We start from the raw sequence: 21,315 nt of genomic DNA on the forward strand, positions 1-21,315 counted from the left end.
AGTATTTAGATTGAGAATCAATTTCAGGATCTCCTGAAACTAATAGGGATGCTCTAACTAATTGAGTTATACCTCACTCTCCTATTGATCTTAGTTTTAATACTCTTACTATCATTGTCACTGTTGTAATAGTTTCTTTGTATCAACCTTATATTCCCTCCGTCTCAGATTAATCGCAACAATTTAACATTTTCCACTATTCACACATCTCAGTTTGACCATTTTTTTTTTTTTTTTTTTGCTATTATATGAAAGTCAATGTAGTTATGTAAGATGTTGTTTGGTCTATTAACACATCTCAGTTTGGGTCAATTAATTCAAGTTAAAGGTCGGGTCAACTTCGGGTCTCGGGTCAATTTCGGGTCGGGTTGTCTCGAGTCGGGTCATTTCAGGTTTCGGGTCAATTCTACCTCGGGTCGGGTATGGGTCGGGTCGAGTTGATTCGGTTTCAGGGTCAATTTCGGGTCACCGGTTTCGGATCGATTTTGGGTCATGAGTCGGGTCATTCGGGTCGGGTCATCGGGTCTGGGTCAAGATTGCCAGCTCTACTTACCACTGGCAAAAACACCGATGGAAGACCCTACAAAAATTTACGATAGAGACCAGAAGAAAAGAGATGGAAGAGAAAGAGAGATAAGTAGAAGATTGAAGGAAAACTGTAAAAAAAAAAAAGTAGAGAAAATCTAGCAATGAATGCTAGAAAAACCCTCCCAACGGAGAACTCTTAGAGGGAACCAAAAAAAGTGGGTATAGTTAGGAATTTTAAAATTTGTAAAAGTAAGAGAGTGAAATATAAATGAGGATTCTTTCAAAAAGAAAAATTTATATAAATGATGATCACTGGATATAATGTGAGAGACGAAAATATTACAAAATGATGGTAGGTTCATAAAGAAGAGAGGTAAATAATACTCACTCCGTCCCTTATTCATAGTCCCTTACGGGCGATTTTTACGGGAATTAATAAACATAATAAAGTAATAAAAGTCATTCGAAAAAGTAAATTTTTGGTATGCAAAAAAGTAGAGAAAAAAGTAATAAAAGTACATGGAAAAGTCAAATTTACATGGCAAAGTTAAATTTGCACAAAAATTATTGTAAATTGGAGGGAATTTTGGTAAAAAATTGATATCAATGGTACTTGAAAAAAGACAAATAAGACTATCATTTTGGGACTTATAATTGGTCATAATGGACAATCAATAAGGGACGAATGGAGTATATAATGTGAGTGGGTTTCTAAATTTGATAATAGGGCACTTAAGTTAAAATAACGATTGTTTTTGGTAAAAAAATTGATATCAATAGTACTTGAAAAAAAAACAAATGGGACTATCATTTTAGAACTTAAATTTGTTCATAATAAGGGACTATAAATAAGGGACAGAGGGAGTATATAATAAGAGTGGGGTTGCTAACTTTGATGATAGGGTACTTAAAATAACGATTGTTTTTGAAAAGTGGGACACTTAAAAAGACGCAAGGAGTAGTTCTAGAGGTGATCAAGATACGGCCAGGCTAGAGTATGAAATATCATATTTAAACCTGCAAAAAAGCATCGGGCTTATAAGGCTAAAGCAAGCTATATAGGCTTTTTTCAAGTTGGGTTTGAGTTTTAACTAAAAATGTGTTTTTAGGCTTGCTCAAATCTAAACGTTTTCCGAGCCAGGCTAAATTAGGCTAGTAGATCAGGCTATTGATGATCCCTTACTAGAAACAATGATCAAAGTTGATATATGAATGAATATATAAAAAATAAATTGAAACGTGTGACATTATGAAACAAGGGAGTAATAAAATTAAATTTAAAAGCTAATTAAGAAAATGCTAGTCATTGTAGCTAATCATTGGGACACAGACTAGCTGTAAAGGCTGATCCTTACCTGGTGTATCCTGTGCAACAGCCTTGAGTCCAAATTTTTTCGTAACCTCATACAGGATACTTGCACATGGTCTCCAAAAAGGTTGGGGTGATCTTGTTGGAGATGCTCTTAAAATTCAGATTACTGTTGTGAATAAGAATCACTAACAGAAATGAGAACAAACCAACACAAACTACCTAACTCAAACAAACTAGCACAAACTAAATCTTAAAACCAATTATGAGAAAGAGAAGACTAAACTTACATAACAAACCAAGTTGAGCTGAATAGTAGTGCAAGCTTCTGCAAATAGGCTCTTGAATGTCTTATAGTCAGCTCTTGGGCATTTTAAAACTGGCTCGCAGACGACAAGAGAAGCCGGGATGGCAGCCGGCAAGCCACCAATCAGGAAAGAATAGTAGTTTGCTGCCTTCCTGGTTGGGAGTTTGCTGCCTTCCTGTCAATCAGTAAAGAAACAGAGTTTGCTAGCTATCTTGAACTCTAGCCCTGTAATTTCATGATTATAGAAAACCAAGAATCATAATTACCACTAACGATTAACAAATTGTACGTTGTAGATCAAAACACACGACTTTGCTTTCGCATAAATTAACAAATTCAACTACATCAATGTGAATCAAATTACATTGACTACAAATTGGGAAAATTTTAAAAGTAAGAATCCAAACAAAATCAGAAGCATTGAATTCACAAGTAGAGAACATCAACAGGTATAATCTGCATTCTCTTGAGGGACTCAGGGGCTTCTATTTACGTTGCTCCATCAATGTCTACCTGCACAAAACTTCACAAGCAACACTATTTTAGTATCAACCAAAGTAAAACACATTTACATAGCGCTATATATGAATGACATGTAGCGAAAACAGAATGAAAATGCTAAAATTACATAGACTAGATTCAAACTTTAATCCAATCATATTGCAGAAACTATCTAAGAAACTTCATTGCTTATAACAAGTCAATGTTCACTAGGTTATGTCATTCATGTTAACTCCGCCAGTGGGTTTCCCGCCAGTGGGTTTCCCGCTGCCAGTCCCAAGCCTGGATAAAGGAGGAGGGTTACGGTAGGCCAGTGACAGCCAGTATAAAACTTCGTCACATCCCATGACATGAGCCAAACAGATATTTTCGTGGGGGCGTTCCCTACTCAGCGACGCGCTGCACTTCCTAGACCCGGGTGTAGTGATAAGTATGCAAGGGTTGCTAGGTCGTCGCCCAGAAGCGACGCGCCACATTGCCCGAGTGTGGTGTCAAATGAGCAAGGGCGTGCCATTGGGGCGTTCCCTACTGAGCGACGCGCTGCACTTCCCAGACCCGGGTGCAGTGATAAGTATGTAAGGGTTGCTAGGTCGTCGCCCAGAAGCGACGCGCCATATTGCCCAATTGTGGTGTCAAATAATCAAGGGCTTGGAGTTGGGATCAGGAGGGAGCGTGGGAGAAAAGAATTTAGTTTGCGGATTGGTTCTTGGAATGTGGGGTCTCTTACGGGAAAATCAGCAGAATTGGTAGAAGTAATGAAAAGACGACGCGTGAACATCATGTGCCTCCAAGAGACAAGATGGACAGGAGAAGGAGCTCGAGGCTTGGTTTTGGGGTATAAGGTATGGTATGTTGGGCAAGAAACGAGCCACAGAACAAGGAATGGTGGAGCTAGGAACGGAGTTGGTGTGGTTCTCGATGAGAGGTTGGCAAAAGAGGTGATCGAGGTCTATCGGAAGAACGATAGGTTGATAAGGCTGAAGTTGCTATGTGGCAAGGAGATTGTGAATGTTATCAGTGCTTATGCTCCCCAAGTGGGTTTAGATGCAGAAGAGAAACGACAATTTTGGGAGGACCTAGACGAGGTGGTGCAGGGTGTCCACCACTCAGAGAAGTTATATATTGGAGGGGATCTAAATGGGCACGTTGGGGCGAGCCGAGATGGCTATGAGAGTGTCCATGGAGGCTTTGGGTATGGGCAGAGGGACGCCGGTGGTGAAGCTATTATGGATTTTGCCCAATCATATGATTTAATTTTGGCTAATACTTGGTTTAAGAAGAGGGATTCACACTTGATAACTTTTCGGAATGGAGCAAATGCAACTCAAATAGACTTCCTGCTCACAAGGAGCATAGATAGACAAAGTTGCATAAACTGTAAGGTTATCCCAGGGGAGAGTGTGGTCACCCAACACCGGCTATTGGTAATGACTATTCGTCTGAAAGAGAAGGCGAAGAAAAAAGTTAGACAAGAAGAACCAAGGATAAGATGGTGGACCCTAAGGGATGCAAAAGCTAAGGTTTTTACAGAAAAGGTAATTGAAGAAGCGGATTGGGATGGAGAGGTGGATCCGGACATGACTTGGTTACGAATGAAGAACTGTTTCCTAAGAGTGGCCAAAGAGGTCTTAGGGGAAGTAAGGGGAAGAACTTCGGTACAGAGAGATACTTCGTGGTGGAATGAAGAGGTGAAAGCAGTAATTAAGCAAAAAAGGGAATGCTATCAAGCCTTAGGAAAATGTAGGAGTGATGAAACCTTTGCAGCGTATAAGGAGGCTAAGAGCAAGGCAAAGGCAGCTGTTCGCCAAGCAAAAGAAAAGGCATATCAGGAGGTTTATGAAAAGCTTGATTCCAAGGAGGGAGAAAGGATCATTTATAAGATGGCAAAGAGAAGACAAGAGGCAAGGAAGGATATTGGCATGGTGAAGTGTGTCAAAGATAAGAACCAAATGGTCCTAGTGCAAGAGGAGGGCATCAAGGACAGGTGGAAGGGGTACTTCGATGAATTATTTAATGGAAGTAATGGAGTTGTGATAGGAGATACCTCTATGAGTGATGAAGAAATCAACATGGAGTATGTGCGAAGGATTAGGAGAGTAGAGGTGGAGATTGCACTGAGGAAGATGAAACCTAAGAAGGCGGTTGGCCCTGATGGGGTACCGATAGAGGTGTGGAGGTGTTTGGGTAAGATTGGTATTGATTGGTTAACAAACCTTTTCAACAAGATATGGACGGCTACAAGGATCCCACAAGATTGGAGGAAGAGCACCTTGGTCCCGGTTTATAAAAACAAAGGAGACGCTCAAGATTGTTCTAACTATCGAGGAATTAAGCTTATGAGCCATACTATGAAGTTGTGGGAAAGGGTGATTGAACAAAGGTTGAGGGCATGCACAAGCATTTCAGATAACCAATTTGGTTTTATGCCTGGGAGATCTACTATGGAGGCAATCCATTTGATAAGACAAATGATGGAGTTTTATAGGGTAAAGAAGAAAGATCTTCATATGGTCTTTATTGATTTAGAGAAGGCATATGACAAGGTGCCAAGAGAGATACTTTGGTGGGCAATGTTGAAGAAAGGTATCCCACGAAGGTATGTAGACCTAGTTAAGGATATGTATCGGGATGTGTCAACAAATGTGAGGACATGCGGAGGGTTGACAAAAGATTTCCCTATTACAATCGGATTGCATCAAGGGTCTGCATTAAGCCCTTTTCTTTTTGCAACGGTTCTAGATGAATTAACTAGACCAATTCAAGATGAGGTTCCATGGTGTATGCTGTTCGCAGATGATATCGTTTTGGTGGATGAGACTAAGGATGGGGTTAATGTCAAGTTGGAGCAATGGAGGCAAAGGTTGGAATCTAGAGGGTTTAAGCTAAGTCGGAGTAAGACTGAATATTTGGTATGTCGTTTTGGCACTCAGAGGGGGACAAGCAATGAAGTGGTGAGTTTGGATGGAAAGGATTTGACCATGAGTGAATGTTTTAAGTACCTAGGGTCGATCATCCAGAAGAATGGTGACATTGATCAAGACGTGACCCACAGGATTAAGTCAGGGTGGCTTAAATGGAGAGCGGCCACGGGAGTGTTATGCGACCGCAGCATTCCCTTAAAGTTGAAGGGAAAATTCTACAGGACTGCCATAAGACCAGTGTTGCTCTATGGTACAGAATGTTGGGCTTCTAAGAAAGAGCATATTAAAAAGATGGAGGTTACGGAAATGCGCATGTTAAGGTGGATGTGTGGAAACACTTTAAGAGATAGAATCAGAAATGAGGTTATTCGCAAGAAAGTAGGTGTGGCGGACATTGTAGATAAATTAAGGGAAAATCGTCTGCGTTGGTTTGGACATGTAAGACGGAGACCCGAGGGTGCACCGGTGCGAAGAGTGGAAGAGTGGGACCATGGAGGGATTAAACGAGGAAGAGGGAGACCAAAGATGACTTGGTTGGAAGGAGTGAGGAAGGATATGAAGTGCATGGATTTACGTGAGGATGAAGTTTTGGATCGTAAGGGATGGAGGAGAAAGATTTATGTTGATGACTACACGGAATAATCAAATTTGGTTCATGTTAGCCGACCCCACTTTTGGGATTAAGGCTTTGATTGATTGATTGATTGATTGATTGAACAAATTTCAGCAAAATGGACTACTAGTAATTGACCTCTAAAACTCGTGTATAGAGAATGAGGCTTCAAACAAAGTGGTATTGTGCTATTTATTATCAGATTTTGCTTCCTCAACATAAATGAGGTCTTTGCCCCTTCCCTAGCTACACTCCTAGTTAATCTTGGTGATCAATAAGACAATCAAATATTTATTTTGGCCGTCTTTTAAGATAGTGCAGAAGTTATTAGTCAAGGTGGAAAGATCGATCTCAACCTCAAGTATTACGTGACATCAATGACAACAATCTAACTCTGTTGGTAGTAATTGTGAGTCTTTAGTAACCAACTTAGTGATGAAATGCCTTTTTCTGACACCAATTAGAATTGAAGATTAGTTTAGCACCATATATGATGACAATTCAATCAATTAATTACAACTTAACACGAGCAAAGTTTACTAGTCTTCTAAGATGCACATCAAAATCTATACCAAGAGTCTTCTATCTTTGGCGATTTTTCTAATGACAAAATTTACTAAGGATAGATATAATCCTAGAGAATAGATATAATCTTGATACATAAAGGAAGCACATAGACCTCATCACATCACATATCCCATTTGAAATTTCAACATTGCAAGAGTGGATGCCAATAATTAACACTTAATTAGCTTATGATAACAACTACCATCTACTTTTGTCAAGTAAAAACATCAATCAACTTCAGCTTTTCCTAACTTTGACATTAATAAGCAGATTTAAATGACATTGGATACCAGATTTCCACTATATTAGACAAATGAACTTGACACATGAGATAAATAATGCAATCCTTTCACAAATTCTAGCTCACCATTTAATTCCATTTTATTCAATATTACAAAGAAATGACTAATAATGATAAGCTATAGATGGCATCCGCGATATGCATAATAACATGGGTCTTTATGACCAAAACAACAACAACAACAATCAAAGTCTTAATCTCAAAATAATAATGCTAAATAACATATCAAGGAATTGATTACTTCGAGTATCTTACTAGTATCACCAACCTGAACAATGGTAAGCATTTAGCAATTTTTTTTCCTATCCAGATCCTTTTAGTTACATTTATTAAATTTGCATCTTTAGGAAAATTAATAATGAGGCTTATTAGTAGTTCAGCTGAATTATTATAATCATCAAAGGGAGACTAAGTAAAAGTGAGGGTTAGGCTCCGTTCTCTTCACCTTAATTTTACTGAATTAAAATTATTTTTACTGAATTGAAATTATCTTTACTGAACTTAAATTATTTTTACTGAACTTAAATTAATTTTACAAAACTGAAATTATTTTTGATGAAGTGAAGTTATTTTACTGATTTTCTATAATAATTCTTTTTTAAGAAAACTAAAAACTAAATTTTACTAAACTGAACTTATTTTTACTGAACTAAAATTAATATTACTAAACTGAAATTATTTTTAGTAAACTGAAATTATTTTTACTTAATATTATTTTTTAAAGGTGAAGAAAACAGGGCATTATTGTAGGAAAAAGGTTGATAAATTAATAAAACAAAAGTAGAATAGGATCAAATAAAAGTAAAAATTTGATTTAGAAATATTTTCCAACAATTACTTATAATAATTTTTTGTAAATACAGATGGTTCAAAATTCAAAGGTTTAGTATTTTTTTGTAATTGCATGTGGTGTATATACTGTAATTCTATTTTTTCCACATCATGTTAATACTCATGGTTCTATTGGTGTCAAAGAGATCTTTTTCTAATTGAGATTAGGTATATGGTTCAACTTTTCCTATATTGCTTATTTCAAAATTATATATTTACATCAAACCATATCAAATTAGATTAGATCACATCACATCATTTTTATAATTCGCTTTGTTTATCAATTAAAAAAAATTAAAATTTAAAAAACTTTAAGAACACATTAATACAAATTTAACATTTCATATAATACTTTTCTTAAAGATTACCTTAGAAATAAAGTTCAAGTGTTGTCAAACTTGTATACTAAATTAGATAAGATTAGATTAGATTAGAAAATCTACATATCATCAATCAGAATTTTAAACTCAAATCAGATCATATCAGATCAAATGAAAACATTCAATTATGAACACCACAAAAAGACAAAATTAAAATAGATAGTGACAAGACAATATATCACTATTCATTAGAGATAGGGTCTGATCTAGTATCATTCCTAAAATGAAAGACAAATACTTCACTATCCTAAAGGGATATGGTCCACTAGTAATTAGATAAGAATAATAACTATCAAAACATATCATCTTATTCAAACTTATGTTACGTGTTTGATGTCTCCATTTAAAAGTATCTATGTGGTTAAACTACTCCCAAGTCCTAACTTATTACTTCTTTCATATACTGATATACTCAATAAAATACTTGTCAACTACTTTGCTTTGGTTGATTTCCTAATTGCCAATGATTTTGACACATTCAAATTGCATTGGGTCACATTACAGAAACATATACTTATATAAGAGATAGCAATCAGTGGTCCAATAATTTAATAACTCATTAGACCTTTGAAAGTCCTTATCAATTCCATATATGGCATATTAAGGGTCTTCATCTTAATTTGGTACCACTCTTATGTCATATGGCAAAAAATCCAATATTATAAATTTGATTTCAACTATAGATTTCTTTGCAATGATTATATGATAAAATAATAATTGTGTACGTACAGATCAAAATCTTAATTGAGTCATTTCGGATTATAAGGTAGTCAGTTCGAGTTGGGTTAGTTTCGTCGATAACTCAACTAGTTTCTAATTTTATATCCATAATTCGAATCTTAAAACGCCGTGTCAACTGCTATAATCATGAATCTATGATCCTAAGCTCCTCTAGTATTTTAATTAAGAGCACGCTCATAATTGATAATTTGTTACTTCCTCAATTCTTTTTTACTTGACCCGCACGCTTTGACTTTTACACTATTCATCATCCTTCCTTTGACCATCTTTTGTGAATTACATGTAAGTAAAAACATGTTCATGTGGATCTTGTTAAATTCATAACAATAAGTACTATCATAATATATAATTTTTATAATTTAACTTATGAGGAATTAAAGTTATTGGTCGTTAAGTTTTGCATTGACAAGCTTGATAAAAGAAACAGGTCAAGTAAAAAACAACGGAGGAAGTATATGGCTAATAAAATTTTATTTAGAGATCACTAAGGGAAAATATTTATGAGCTCAAAAATATTCTTCATGTAAAGAAGAGGTTTCCAGCCTTCCAGGCATAAGTCCAGTGACCGCATGTAAGCATCATAATTCCTAAGCACTTGCAAAAGGTTACTAACAGAATAACAATACACCAACTAAATGTTGCTTCTATGGCAAGGTGCTATCCAAAAAAAACAAAAAACACGAAATTGTTGCTCCTGAGACAAGGTGCAATCTAAAAAAAAAAAAACAAAAAACACGAAATCTTTATAACACAGTTTCACATGTCGTGTTAATATGTACTTTAAAAATCAAAGGAACGCTTTTGATGTATATTTTAAACTCATCCAATATTCTTATATTCGCCTTATTTGTTACGACGAATTGTCATCTCATGACTACATTCATAAGACAAGTCTCACTCACACATGATTTATTAGACTATTATTAAAAAGAACTTCAAACAAAGAGAAATGGTGGGGAAGAAGGTAGAGGAATCAAGTACTATAAAGCCTAATGGAGGCCCCAGAAAAAACCTTGAGAAAATTGGAGAACCACAAGCTCAAATGAACAGCTAAACAAGCTAAGGTAATCAAGATAAAGTAACTTTAATCTATCAAAGTTAACAAACAAAGGACATGGAAATGACACCACACTTGTTATTCAACAGTATAGTTTGATGGAATTGGTAGTGGCTGACTGAAGGTTACTAGTTGGTCAATTGTGGGTAAAACCTTAAAAAGATAGTGAGATTCTAAGGGCAATATAATACAGAAGAAGTATGGAAACAAGGTTATACCCAAGATGACAAAACTTAGTACAGCAAAAGAGAAAAGAAACAACTGTTTGAATAAAAAGAAAGAGAGAATAAAAGCTGAAGTGACAAGGGGATGAAGAAGAGCCTACAATAAAGGCATTTAGAATTATGTTACACGAGTATATAAGTAAAGTTTGAGGATTGATAGCCTTTATTTTTTTTGTTCCACCCGTTTAATCCTTTAGGCTAATCCGGATTCAGTAAGTGCTCATATGTCAGTGCCATCCACTCATGAGTAATAACAACCATACATATGCCAATTAGTTATATGTAAGTTCAAGGCACTTTTAAGCATTATAAATATACATTGGACTAGAAGATTTAAACCTGTGACCTATCATACACATTCCCTTAGTTTTAACCACTAACATGTGACCTATCATACACCTCATCAGTATAAGTTCAAAGCATAATAACACCTCGATTCTCCACATAACTTAATATCGGTAATTTTTATAATCTTCTCTACAAGAGCTAAGTTATGGCAATTTGTCAAATTATTAACATAACCAAGGGTCAAGAATTAAGATATATTATCTACTCGTATATGCTTGAACCTCTCATGTTGTTAGGAACTTGATTATATGCCAAATGAACGACAATCTCTTATGAATAAACAAAAGAGTTTTTAGTTACCAACACAAAAACGACCTATTTTTACATGCAAATTAGAGTAAACATGAAGATTTTTTAGACTTACAACAATGATATATACAATTCATCAAATTGAGATCTAAGTGATCTACCATTGTGGAGACTGTGAACATGTAGTCTACTCCTACCTAGTTTGATTTGTACTTTTTTTTTTAACACATTTTTTTTCTAATGTAACTTGATCTAATAGCTTCATTAGTCTAAAATTTGAACTTGTATGTACACTAATTCATAAATAAAAAATTTAAAAAAAAATAAAATAAAATCAAAGTGAGATCTTAGTAGATTCATACTAGTACAAATACTACGTATTTAATTTTTATAAATTATTCATTATGGAATTATAGATTTTTAAAGATAAAAAAGCGCACAAAAAACCATAGAGTATAACAATTTTTTTTTTTTTTTATCTTACATGAAATTTATTTTTCCGATGTGATTTGAAGCAAATAATAAGATCCATAGCAAATATTAAGATCCTCGATCAGATAAAGTGAATAAAACATAGTCTTACAGCTAATCCTTGCTTTTTGTCCTTACTATTCACTCTATAAGGGAACTCTATTTTTTTTTTTTTTTTTTTTTTTTAAAAAAAGTTACATATTAACTATTTCACTCAAAATAGTCGCAAGTCTTTTGACCATAACTTTTAAAACATATCCTATATATAAAGTGAAAGGGGGTTTTAGGTGATAAGTTTCACTTTCCCAAAATACCCTTTTAACTTTGTCTTTTAATTTTTTTTTAAAAGCTACAATTCTATTAAAAAAAAAAAAAAAAAAAAAAAAAGAACCCTTCCATCTGAAAAGAAAAAACAGAGAGTCGAGCCTGATATATTCACACACACAAATTTCCGTGTGTCCATTTATATAAAACAAGGATATGTAAAATAATATTTCATCTATTCTTAATTAATTGCCATAATAATAATAAATAAATGAAATATTGTAAATTTTAAGAAAAGTAAAAACGGTGGTTGGGTAAGAGTAAATTTATACTTCCTTTTTTACAATATGAATTCATCACTTCAACTACACAGAGTTTTATTAAAACTTATTTTTATAACTTGATATTGTAAAGCAAGTGAGTGATTTATTTATATGTTCTAAAAGGACAAGAGTGACATGAAAGAGAGAAGTTGAGAGAAATTGCTTTTTTCTTTTGTTTTTATTTTTAACAAGTGATCAAGATAGAGAGTGAAATGAACAAGATTTAGAATTAGAATGATGGAGTGAGAGAGGTAAAAATAACAAAATATGACGGAAAGTAATTAGTACTCTGTATTAGAAGTAACACATGACATTTATTCATTTTCGAAAGGAGCAACTAACAGTGTATACTTCTAAGATTGCTGTGATAAATGTGAAAATTTTCAAATTAGCATTGTTGCAAGAAATTATATTATTACATTACATATTTTAAAATGCTAAAAAAAATTTGAAAGTTAAATACATTGATGACTACATTTACATATGTTAACATAAAATAAATTAAAAAAGAAAAAAAATTGGTTTTAATAATCCCAACGTTGGACCATATACTTTAAATAAACCCAATTTCAATTAGGATGGACCAATCTCATTGGGGGTGTTTTCTTCTAACATGCCTATGATCGGTCAACAACCTATTATAACAAGTTCATGATACGTGTCCAGCCCTAACAAAACCAGAAGCCCAACCTAATCATAAAATCAAACCTTACCCCATCGAAAACCCACCCTTACCCAAAAATGTCCGTCCGGCCCTTTCCCGGTTTCCCCCACTCGAAAAATGCCAAAATCCTCATCCCCCACCCACGAAACCTCCCCCCTCCCTTCCTTGCCCCCCCCCCCCCCCACTAACCCTTAAAATCGACCATTCCAGGGGAGGGGGGCATTTTAAGGAGGAAGGGAGGGGGAGGTTTTGGGGGTTGGGGAGGAGGGCTCTAGGCAAATTCCAAGAGGGGGAAGGACGAGAAGGGAGTTTCGAGTAGAGGTTAGGTTTTTCGACATGGGAAGAGGAAGGGGTTGGGCTTTACGGGAGGATGGGGGCTGGGAGGGGTTCAGTTTTTTATTTTCACCAATTAAATTGCGCAAGTGACATTTTAACAAAAAAAAAATGGTAGCATTTTATTCACATCACCGGTCATTCGACCTGTTGATAAAAAAAAAAAACCTCAAAGTTGAGATTATTCTACAATAATCAAAAATTGTAATTATTTAAAGTAAATGGTTCAAAGCTAAAATTATTAAAACCAATTTTTTTAAAAAAAAAAAATCAAAACAAAGTTTTTTTGGACAATTTTGGATTATAAAAAAAATCTTCTCAAGTAAAGGCTAAGGCTAAGTTAGTTTTTTTATAATTTTAATGTTTGTGGGAACCGAAGTCATGTCTTTTATTAGGACCTAGAAAAAAGACTATAACTAGACATCAAATTTAAATGGGTTCTAGTCTTCTAGGGAGTACATTAAAGTAATAATTTGAAGGAAAAATAATTCAAGAAAAGATGTTTTGGGTTCAACCGTTCAACTAAGAGTAGATGGTAGTACATCTTTGACACAAAATAGAATTAGGTGAATTCTTGTAAGAAAAGCACGTTCTTCAGATTAGTAGTTCACGCGACACACAAGTTTTACAAGATAGGCATATACCGATATATGTATGAATTATTTTGATAATGCCGTTCAATTGTACACTAAAATTCTAATCTATTCAACAATTGGACTGGGAAATTCTAATCTAAAAATTGGGAAAAACCTTCTTAATGCATCACTTATGTGGACTGGGTAGAAAAAAAATTATCACTTTTTAAACTATATTAGAGTAATAGGTGCTACTAGTGTTGATAGAGAATATTTTAATCCGTTATAGAATATATAACATTACTTTAAAAGGCGAAAGTCTATCCGAACACTCTATAATTAATTAACACATTCAGAATCCTATCCAAGGTGAAAACCGAACCAAACACTATAATTAATTAATCCATTCAAAATCTTATTCAAGGTGAAAGCCAATCTAAACACTATAATTAATTAACGCATTCAGAATCCTATCGGAGCACTTGATATAACATGTCTAGATGGTCTACCAACCAATGACTAAAACATGGTGGTTGCCAATGAATTACAAACATACATTGCAAACATATTGGGTATTTCAGACAAGAGTTTAATTGGGGAGCATATGATCATTGGGTTTCTAAATCCAATACTACTCAAACCCCATATCTTCTGTGCAATTCTCTGTAAAGGTTTATTGGGTCACAAGGTGGATTATCAACACCTGTTTACTTCCAATCTTATTCTAGGACAACAATTCAGCAACACAAATATAAAATTCCAGACAACCAGTCGAATCCTAATCTCCAAAATCCAAGCATATAAATCATATAGGACAAACTATATAGTATAACAATAAGCATTTATACTTTGATAGAATACAACAACAATTATACATTACCAAATAACAAGAAGGTTTATTTATATTTTAATGATTACCAAGAAAGCTAAGCCTTTATTTTCACAGTACCATGAATTTATAACACGTCAATCCAAAAAGTAATAATGCAACAAGCAACTTTTGAAGCATCATATCATACTAAGAAAATTAAAAAATGGCCCACAATTGTAAAGTTTAGCAAAAGACTATCAATCAAACAGGTTAAAATTTACAGAAACGAAGAACAGTAAGAAATTAAGTTAAATTTTTAAAAAGGTTAAGGAAGGGTAGAACTTACAAACTGAATATGATTTGAGAAAAACTTTCAGTTCTTTCCTTTCCCCTTCTGGTCTGATTGCCGGTTTCCGTCACTGTAATAGAGCTGCAACCCTGGTGGCTGAAACTGCTGGTGGTGGTGGTGGTGGTTTTCGATAATTGTTGGTGACGCGGAAGAGACTGTTGCATTGCTAAGGAAGAAGGGCAAGCTTGATCCGTCTGTAGTAGAAAACCTTTGGAGGTAAGGCAACAGAGACGGAGAATTGGACTGAAGGGTCCCCCTATTATTGAAACCAGCGGCTAAGCTGGGAGTAGGAGTAGAAGAAGAGGAAATGCTGAAGTTTAAGTTATAGTCATTTCCTCCCCCACTCGCTCCGGCTGAGGCCGCTGCGTTTGCGACTTGTATTAGGTGTTGTTGGTCTGACATGAAGGGGAAATGCTGCTGCTGGTGCTGGTTCTGATGCTGGTGGTGGTAAAGCTGATCATGGTGTGACTGATGCTGATTTTCCGACCCCCCGAAGGATGAAATGGTCATCACTTGGGGGAGTGATGATGTATTGTTTCCCATTTGGATCTGACCTGCTCGAGACGAGGATAGACTCATGAGTCCAGTCCCAAAGTAATCTGCCATAGAAGTTGTACTTGCTGTTGATAACCACTGATTGTTGTTATTGCCTCCTCCTCCTCTTGATTGTTTGTGAAACAAATCTACTTCCGAATCTACATGGTGATGAGGTGAAGGGCTTGAGCTCGCTGCAGCTCCATTGTTACTCTCATTCAGATTGCTCATACCCGCCGTTAACAATTGAGTGAAAGACGATGTTTGAGGTATTGAGCTTACATTCTGATGGTGTTGATGGGAAGCAACACTAACCCGTGTTGGTTCACCATCTCTTTCCTTATCCTTCGCCGTCCTCCTCTCCCTCGCTCGTTCCCTTGCTTTAACTCGGTTCTCAGACCGACACAGTGACAGACCAGATCCTTTACTTGTTTCAGAATTGTTGCTACAACAACCTGATTTTGTACTAATTTGCTGCTGGTTCTGACCATAACCAGGGTCACCATCTAACTCCACATCGGCCGAATCTACACCATTTAAAAGAGGCTTACGCTCATCACTCAACTGCCTCGGTGTCTCCGGCGGAAAACTACTAGTATTTAAAGACGGAAGCTCATTGATAGCTTCAGCAGCCGCTTTAATCAGCCACTCAACCGCTTTACTCGGCTGGTCATACCCCAACCTGTCTTGCAGATCATAGAACTGGATTGCAGTAGTAACAGACAGACGAACACGACGATCTCTCGGCCCTTTCGCCGTCAACACCTTACTATGACGGTCTTTCCCTCCACTCGCCCTCGAAACCCTAATTATCCTAGATGAAGGCTGCCACTGCCTCCCAAACCTGTTACTACTCCCCACTTGCATATCCCCTCCTACCCCTCCGCTGCTGCCGTTTCCCGTGACAGCAGCGGGGTTGGTGGAGGTACTGGTGGTGGGCACGATAGCCCGGCGGAGGTCCGTCTCCTCTACTTCATCCCCACCTCGGCTGGCGTTGTCGTGCACACCACTACCTCCCCCTCCTATCTTTGACGTATCAATTCTACCATTAGAATTTACCCTAGAGTACTTGCAAGCTTGCTGTGAACTCTGAATCTCGTCCACCTCCATACCATCCCACTTTCATAATAACCACAAATAAATATCAGCTTTTTTTTTCTCTCTTTTGCTCCTCCTTCCTACTTGCCTCTTTTCCTCCCAGCTGTCAGAAGTGTGAGTAATAAAAGTAAAACAAATAAAAGAAAATAAATATTTCAGTCTTTTTTCTCTCTTTTTTTTTTCTTTAGATTTTTGAGGGTGGTGAGGCTGTTATTAGTATGTCCTATCTCTTATGCATTGATGACGATGTTTCAGAGTTATTGTGGCTTTTCCTGCAACAAAGAAAAATAGAAAATAAAATAAATACATAGAGCAAAAAAAATAAAAAAATAAAAAAAATGCTTTAATCACAATTCAGAATTCAGTATGTACTGCTGCTGAACACTGCTACAGTAAGCAGCCTCTTGTCTCTTTAAAGCAAACTCTTTTTTATTTTTGTGCAGTGATAAATAATTAATCATCAAAATTTAAAACAATCTGAATCACTTCATCAACTACACACAATAACCATTAACCGCACTCGGTATTGTATGTCATCATTATTTCAAAATGTAAAATTATTATTTTTGTTTAACGCGATAAAAATTAATTTCTTAAAAGAGAAAATGTACAAGTATTAATATTATACATACAATTTCTTAATAAAAAGAATGGAAATGAGAGTATAAAAAGAAGCATCAGATACTTATATTAATTAAAATTGCAGTAGTACAAGTAGTACTAAAGAGAGTGTAATAAGCTATGAAGTTAATTTTAGTTTAGACATAGGTAGATAGCTAAGTTAGTACAATAGCTAGTGAGTTGTAAGTTGAGATCTGAAATTGTTTATAGTTAAGCACATACCTAAAACCAAGACTTTTTTATGCTCTCGAAAAAGCTATTTTACTCCAAAAGCCTATTTTTTCTCTCTTTCTCTCTCTAACCTAAACAACAATATTAACAATAACCTTTGATCATCACATTATGGTTAAAATTTAAATAGATGGTTATGAATTATGATAATTGCTCATATTAGCTTCGCATAAATTAGCTGTAAATATTTGTATTTAAATTGATTAAGGGTTGTTTTCAAGACGACGACGACGATGAAGGCATTAATAAAAGCTCTTAGTTTACCTGAGTAATTACTAGCTCTCAGGTTCTTGGATCTACAACTTCTGCTGTTTCTAACCTGTTGAACAAAAATTTTAAGAAATAATTTAGAATATTAAAAATAAGATCTTAATTAAATTTTTATATAAATGGGAATTTTGTAATTAAAATTAAACACTAAAAAATCCGGAAAGATATGAAATATAAATTACCAAAATAAATAAAGCATTAATGTGAAGAGAAATCAGTTAATTCAGTTGTAATAAGGAAAATGAAGAAAGGGGAAGAAGTAGGGTTTGAAATTTGAATGTTGTTGTTGTTGTGTCGGGAGAATTAAAATATAAAATTATCTATATTATTTATTATAATGAATAAAATGAGTTGCCGGAAAATGAGTGAACAGTACGAAAAATGAAGGAAGAGGAGAGAGAAAGAGAAGTTGTGTTTTTGTGTATGTGCTCGAGAGGATCAATGCCCTAAGCTTTCCCCCATTTGAGCAACCACCGGTCTTATCGGGAAAGGACAGACGACACTTCGCCGTTTCTACCCCTTAAATATCTCTCCTTTTCTTTCCCATTTTGCCCCTTGTATTATTGTTTTAATTGTAACAATAGAAATTACGAGTAGATAATTAGTGATGGTAAAATAAGATGGCAAAATATTTAGTACGATGTTTTTAAACAACACTCTCACGTTTTTGTTTTTTCTTTTTTTTTTTTTTTTGGAAATTTTGACTTTTACTTTAAATAAATAATAATAAATCAATTACATTATATTCAAAAAAAAAAAAAAAAAAAAAGGCGAACTTGGAGAGACACTTGGCAATATAACGTAAAGAGTTTTCCTTCCAAATAACTTACGTAGTACTAAAAAAGACCTTTTTATTATGTTTTTATCTAAATTTTGACTTTTGATTTGTACAAAATCTACAAAAACTTTTTTAAATATCACATTGCCCATTATAACTTCTTAACATATTTAATTATTTTCTTTCACATATATATCATAATTTTTTTTGAAACAATATAATTCATACTTTTTTTTTTTTTTTTGAAGAAATATATTTCATACAGTTTAATACTGAGTTATACTTTTTGGATAAAATTTATTGTCATTATAATTATTTGAAAACCGTGCATTGCACGGGATTTAATCTAGTAAATAAATAAAATAAAATAAAATAAAATAACTGCTTTTTACATTCAATCAATAACATACATTTACCAAATTTTTTACTTGTCACTTCTTGGTAGTGTTCTTTCTCTCCACTTTTTTAAACAAAATGTTTACCATACATTTACCAAATTAGAATATCATTGACTAGTATCATTCAAATATACGAGTATTTAGGTCACTAGATAGTGTAATTTGTTTTTTTATAAATGGAATGTTTCCTATGTAATCAAGGAAAATATATTAAACAAATTATTTTTAAATTACAATTGATTCACTTATACATACTAAGGGCATGTTCTCTTTAGCTTAATTACAGTTCCTTTCTTTTCTCATACACAATTCATTTCAGTTTTATTTTGCTTAGTTCAATTCAGTTCAATTTAGTTTAGTCCAGTTCCAATCATTTCAGTTCATTTTAGTAAATCAAAACATACCCTAAGTGTGTATTACAAATTTACAATAGGTTCTACAAAAGTGTATCAAATTAAAAATCTCAATTTATTTAGAACTTATACTAGGTTAGTGCCATGTGATACACGAATTTAACCAATATGTGTAAATTAAAGTTGTTTGTTATTTGTATAGTTTTAAAATCAATACATAACATACTACAATCAAGGTTGTACACCGGTCCAAAATCGGACCAGATCTAGACTGGACCTGTTGGAACCGGGACTTGAATCAGCAAATTTTGAGGACCGGACTTGATTCTACATGTCTGGGTAAGGTCCAGACCTGAACAATCAGGTGCGGACCAGGTTTGGACCTCAACAGACCTGTATTGTGTGTTTTTTTTTTAATAAATAACTTGTAGACTTTCATATGGACTTGTTTATGGACCTGTTACCTATTGCATAATTTAATTGATTACATAAAATCTGAAATTATCAATCATTAAAACTACATAAATTACATAAAATCTCTAAGTCTCAAATATAACAAATAATTCATAAAATTACATAAAGTCTCTAAGTCTCAAATACTATAAATACATAAATTATCCAAAGACAACTTGAATTTTGACAAGTTGCTTTCCCTTTGATTGCTTAATTCACACTCATAACTCCACGAAAACAACTTCATCGTCTACCTTTCTCCATTTCCTCATCTTTCAAATTTTCTTCAACATCAACAATTGGCACTCCCTTAGCTCTAAGCCAATCTTGTGCACTGTGCAAAATAACCTTGAACCATCTACAATACAAAAGTATTACATAAATATGTATAAACAAAGTCATATTTAGACACAATAAAACTTGATTTCATAAAATAAAAAAGATAAAGACGCATTACCTTAGGAGTTAAAGAACTTCGAAATGGATCTAGAGTACGACCTCCCGTACTAAAAGCATATTCCGATGCAACGGTCGACAATGGGATGACTAGTATGTCACGTGCCATGCAATTATGAATCGGATAACGCTCACCATTCTTACCCCCACCAAGTCAGTGTATCTTGTTCTTCCTCCTTCGGCCCTAATTGATCATTTAAGAACCTATCAAACTCACTTATCGCATTTCCACTTGTCCCCTTCAATCTTTTTACTTTTTCTTTTAGATTTTTATATAATCAAAACGCACTCCTATACTATTATCATCATCAACATCAACATCCGTTGCCATATGTAGACGTACACCTAAAAATGTCTCCCCGAAACCAAACCCGATGATGAACAACCTTTCATCTCCATTATTGATCAAGTTGAGTATTTAATCTCGAGAGTGCTTAAATTTCATATTCAATCAAATTCAGTTCGTTCATAAAATAGTCAACGGATCAGTCCTAATGTTTAGTCAAAGCATAGTTCAATTTTTATTTTTGGCCCAAACCTTTTTATTCATTTCACATTATTTGTTATTTTAACCCAATTAATAAATAATAAACCTGTAATAGCCCAAAATTATGAAGCGACACTTAAAAAGGCTGAATGTAATAAGGGAAAAATGTATTTCGACGGAAAAAGGGAAACAGAGTCTACCGCGTAACGACAAACTGTGTCGCGCGACGACATGTTCTCCCGTGACACAGTGCCAGTACTGTGACACGGGATTGCTCCGTGTCCTCTCCGCGTAAACCCTTCACGCGTTTTGTATCCCGCAACTTAATTATTTCCCGCGTCACACAAGTTTCTCCGTGTCACGAGATTTTGTGCCATGTCGCGGCAGTCTCTTTAGAGTTTTTATCCTTTTTAGGGTTCCTTATCACTACTAAAAATTGGCCAAATTACGACCGGCGCAAACGGTCGCAAAAAATAGTGAAAACAGTCGCAATACATAATTGCGACCGTCAACTGTCACAACATGGCGATCGTTATTATCATGGTCCGAAAAAAATATTACGACCGTTTGGCGGTCCCAAATTTTTAACGCCGTTTTACCTATTTTCAACGACTGTTAAAAAAACGGTCGCGAATATTAAAAATTGCGACCGCCTTATGAAACGATCGCAAATATTGAATTTAGCGACTGCCATAAGCCGTCGCTAAAAGCATTAAAAAAAACAAAAAAAAAAAGAAAAAGACCCACCCACCCACCCTTAACCCAGATCCACCCAAACCACGCACCACCACTACCCTTCTTAAACAACCACTACCCGCCTCCGCCACCCTCATACCCACCATCACCTTCGCCCACCTTCAACAACCAATACTCACCACCACCTACCCACCTTTAACCCAGAAAAACAGAAAAAGAAAAAAAAATCACCTACATAATTTTGAACAAAAAGCAAACAAAAATGAAATAAAA

At 34.8% G+C, this 21,315-nt stretch overlaps 1 pseudogene across 2 annotated transcripts; it reads right to left on the bottom strand.

Moving 5' to 3' along the window:
* Positions 1–2,434: 2,434 nt before the first annotated feature.
* On the bottom strand, positions 2,435–17,895 carry LOC145611460 (transcription factor TCP2 pseudogene; annotated as a pseudogene). Of its 2 annotated transcripts, none has more exons than XR_014106385.1 (4): positions 17,604–17,895; positions 17,416–17,470; positions 14,665–16,571; positions 2,435–2,657 (listed from the first exon to the last, which is right to left on the bottom strand). The product of XR_014106385.1 is annotated as a transcription factor TCP2 pseudogene, transcript variant X2 (transcript). The 2 variants fall into 2 exon arrangements; XR_014106384.1 differs by having other exon boundaries at positions 2,435–2,667; positions 17,604–17,894.
* Between the last annotated feature and the right edge of the window lie 3,420 nt (positions 17,896–21,315).

The sequence above is a fragment of the Chenopodium album genome, chromosome 24 (genome assembly GCF_948465745.1).
Source record: "Chenopodium album chromosome 24, dcCheAlbu1.1, whole genome shotgun sequence".
NCBI lineage: Eukaryota > Viridiplantae > Streptophyta > Magnoliopsida > Caryophyllales > Amaranthaceae > Chenopodium > Chenopodium album.